Genomic DNA, 4,877 nt, shown 5'->3' with positions numbered 1-4,877 from the left:
GGGAGACTAGTTAGTAAGCTAATAAAAGAGGATAAAAGCCTGAGCTATGAAGCTGTAGTGAGGATGGATAAAAGGAAATGGTCCCAAGAGATATAGGAGGAAAAATAGATGTGAATTGCTGACTATTCAGATGCAGTGAATGAGGAAGAGAAATATGTCTAGGTTTCTGGCTTGATGGATAGTGGTGCTGTTAAACAATACACACAAATTAAAAAAAAAAAACAGTAAAAGAAGCAATTTGAGAGAACACCTGAAGAATTATATTTTGAAAGTAATCACAGTGGTTAAGAACATAGGCTTTGCACTCAGAAATGTCACTTAATATCCAGGTGACCTTGGGCAAGTCACAAGGATATTAAGTGACTCCTGAAGACCGTTTCTTTATCTATAAAACTAAGGTAATAAAAGAACCAACTTAGAATTGTTCTGATGGTTAAATCAACTAATGCAAATAAAGCATTTAGAATACTGCCTAGCAAAATGGTAATCCCTCAACAAATTGTGCCTATTATCATTGTTTAATTGAGTTTGAGAAGGCTAGAATGTCCAAATGCAAATTGTCAGAAAAGAGTTGGGAATACGGATTTGGGACCAGGAGAAACTCTAAGTATGGATGGTGTTTCTTTAAGAGGTTATACAGAGTTAGAATAACACAATGAATGGATTTCTGAGGAAACACCAACATTAAAAGGATTTCTGACTTTGTATTGATGCACTAATTATCCTAAATTTTTGTTTCAACCATTCTTCGGTCACAGTTTGTGAGTCTAAAAATATTTTTTCCGATAAATCAAACGTCCAAACCCTTTATAAGTATTCTTACAACCTATTCTTATGATTTTTATTTGTATAAATCTACGTTAATGTACTATTGTCTATTTCAATTTTCCTAGAAAACTTCCATATCCTTTAGAGCAAGACTCAATAGGGTTATATATGTACTAAAATACTTCTTTACTGACACAAATATCATCCACATATTATGAGGAGCTATTCATGATTTCTATGTTCATGTACAATTTTGACTCCTGTTGAAGAGCTATTGGGACTCACTGGCAGTGTTAGGTCCAGAAAAAAAAATATGACAAAAAGTGGGTTTGGAAGAAGTCCTTATCCTTTGGCATCTGTCTGATGGCACTGCTTGCCACAATCTCAGTCAGGATTCTCCTACATGCTAATCTAATAGCCTACTTCTTAGCATTAAGGTTCTCATTCACTTAAATTGTCAAAAGGGGCTTCTCTTGGTAATATTTCCTTTCCACTTTAAAGATATTAAGAGAGAACAACAGAGCTTTCTCAAGAAATTCAATACTTTCAAGGCCTAAAGCAGGGGTAATCACAAAGATAGGGATACTAGCCCTCAAAAAATATAATTCAGCAAAACAGACACAGAATAATACAGAAAAAATGAGGAACAGCTGAGTTAACAAGTGAGCAGTTATCATACCCCAAGATGTCACTGCTCCACTTGACTCTGGTGTCTATAGAAGAATTTGTAAGATCAAGAGCTCAGTCTGTGGTACGGCATTTCAAAACAATTCTCACATTAATAAAAAGGAAGATCTAAAAATGAAATGTGCTATTTAATCTAAGTAAATTAAAATCACACAAAGCAAGAAAGAGTGATTGTAAGATTAATACTTTATTGTTTTAATGTGTCATTTTAATTTTTAAATTACAGTTGAATCTAAAAGCACGATATTCTTCCCCTGTAAACCAGGTCTATAGAAAACAAACCTATTCAGACTATTACTGACTCAATGAAAAACATTATCCTCATTAAAATAAAATTTATTTTTCTTCAAAAAATTATTATTTAAGCACTTTTTATGTGCCAGATACTTCATACTCACTGTCCTGGGAACTGGGGATATAGTAGGGAAATAAGACATTCCTAGTTGGAGGAAGGGAAATGAGGCAGTCAAAGAATAAATAGGCATATGAGCAAAACATATAACATGTGAGATGATGATAAGTGCAATGAAGAAATACAAGGCAAGAAAGGAGAAAAAGGAGGGTCCCTACTTCCAATGTTAATTAAGGTAGCCAGGGAACAACTTGCTGCGGTGACATCTGAGAAAAGACCTGAGGGAAGTGAAGTAGTGGGCAATGAAGCTATATGGTTGAATCGGTTTTCCAGACAAGGAGAACAAGTAAGAAGAATAGACAGAGCTGAGTAAGGGAGGGAGCAGAGAAACCAGTAAAAAGCAAGAAATGGTAAAGGCCTGAAGCAGGTGAGAAATGGTAGAATTGTGGATGTGTTTCTGCAGGTAGAGCCGACTGTATTTGCTGAAGGATGCAATGTGGGATGCGGGAGAAAAACAGAAATCAAGGATGATGCCAAGGTTTTTGGTCTGAGAAAGTTGAAGGATGGCATTTCCATTGCTAGAGACAGATGAGTATTGAGAACTTACATGTAGAAACAAAAAAGTTGTTGGGGACTTTCACAAGAGCAGTTCAATAGAGTGTGAGAGGACAATTTAAGAAACAATAGGGTGAGAGAAATTGGAGTATCAACAATGGTACTCCAGAAGATTGGAAAAGAGGAACAAAGAATTAGGGCAGGAGGTAGAGGGAGAAATGGGCTCAGAAAAAGAAATTAGTTATTGTTTACTTTGCAATCTACATAAGTAAAATGAAAATATGTAGATTATCTTGTTTTCTCAGGTTGTTTCACCATATCCTATTTGTGTTTCTTTTTACTTCCCTGTGAATAGCAAGTTAATATAACAATTATTATTGGACTCATTCAAGTCAAATTACAACATTATAACAATAATGTCTCAAAATACTTCAAGAACATGTACAAAATAAACAGCAAATCATTTTTAGCAGCAAATCATTTTTCCACTAGAACATCCACTGGGAAAAGAGTTTAGTGGTGTAATCAGCAATAAATAGGAGTTATTTCCTTTATTAAAATGCCTGATTACATAAGAAGGACACAAATATTTTTAAACTGTGTCATGGTATCAGTTCTCTCACCATGAAATGTTAATTCCTGTGGTCTGGTAGACATAGATCTGCTGGAGACAGGAAGCAAAGAATGCTATTCAGCTGAATGAATGAACGAACCATTATGGTAAACTAAGTATAATTCCTAGAGTCAGGTCAGGACATCAGGGATAACGACAATGCAGCTCTCTTCATGAAAGCATGGAAGATTTTTTAGGTGTGTTTTTCCACCAAGAGGAAAAACAGACAGTGATTCGGGGCTTCATTCAAAAGATTCCACTACCGTCTATGTTCTATGATAGTATAGACTAAATCTGTCTTGTTCCCTGTTTTCCCAGGGTCTATCGTGCTGCTGAATGCATAATAGGAATTCAATAAAATTTTTCAATAAGTGAATGAAAGCATGCAAAAACCAGTTAAATGAATAAATGAATGAATGCCACCTTAACTCTATGGAACTATAATAGATGATAAATTACAGCCACAGTCAAGAGTCTCATCTGATAAATTGCTTCTACAATAAATAACCACCACAACTTACTCATACCACAAAAATAGAATACTTTAAAGACTACCCATATGATATCTATTTTGATTACCCAAACAAGATATTATTACTGACCTCATTGATATGCCTGGTGAAGAAAAACTCAATTTGGCCTTGTTCATTTTATAAAACTAGCACAGGGGGATTTCCATCAGTTGCTGTTCTTAAGAGTAAGACATATTTTGAGAGAATCTTCATGAAGAAATCTGTGAAGTCATGATAAATATGAATATTGGTGTTGAAGATTCAGATGTGTAATGTTTAAACAATGTAAACTGAATTCATCTTTAGCCTGACTGTGCTCTGCTAGAACAAGAGAAAGATGTCCTACCTATCCATTCATATTAGCCACATAGTGTTATTTATGAATAAATAACACAGAGTTTTAGAAGTATAATGTTCAATATTTCCATTTTCTTGTCTGAGTAATGGAGATTCAACCATACCTGTGGGTATGGATGAGAATTCCTCTGAAAGAATTCTGTCAGCCATCATGGGGCAGGCTTTGGAGTGGGCATGAAAAGGAGTTTCTCTGAAATAATAGTTGAGGATTTAGGACTCTGGGTCCAGGATTCCTACAGATTCTCTCTGGTGGGAATTGAGCTTGCCCTGATACGTGATGCCACATGGGAACAAGTTAATATGAGGAAACAGCTTGGACAATTATAAGACTGTCTTTAATCATCACCATATCTCTGGAATAACAATGATCGAGAGTGTGGACAACTGGAAGGGTGCATAAAGAACCAATAAGACAGATTAATGGAACATATTAAAATTCCTTTGGTAGTCTCACACATTAACTCGGTGAAGGAAACCAGTAGAAAAAAATTTAACTACCCTACCTATGGGCTGAAAATTTGTAGTCATATTTTGGATCTCATACTGAAAATTTATTGTTTTGCCAATCATGAAGATCAGTCCTTTCCTTCTAGAAAATGTCGCACCTAACCTTTCATTCAGCCAGACTTTATTGGTTCAGAGATGGGCATCTGATCCCATGTGTACCAATCAGTATCAGTGCTCTTTCCCTGGATTCTTCAACTTCGTAGGAGACATACCTAGTCTCCAAACCTCTCTGATGGAGGAAATTTAAAGTTTTAGAGCAAGTGGAGACCATGTCTCTCACCAGAAGAAAAATCCCTGGGGGACAATTAATCTAAATCACAGAAAATAACTGAGGAGAAATGTAATGAGTGACAAATGATAATTATTCCTGAGATCTAGACACAGTCCAGCACTTCCTGTGGTTTGATCATCAAAGCCAATAATCCTTTTTCCTAAGCTAATTTAAACTGGATATCCGTCTCTTACAATCAGAAGAATCCTGCCTAACAGAAGCATTAAAGGAAAGTGTCACTTCATTTTATTGCCA

Source organism: Pongo pygmaeus, chromosome 11, assembly GCF_028885625.2.
Source record: "Pongo pygmaeus isolate AG05252 chromosome 11, NHGRI_mPonPyg2-v2.0_pri, whole genome shotgun sequence".
Lineage (NCBI taxonomy): Eukaryota > Metazoa > Chordata > Mammalia > Primates > Hominidae > Pongo > Pongo pygmaeus.
Note: the sequence above shows the minus strand (reverse complement) of the source record.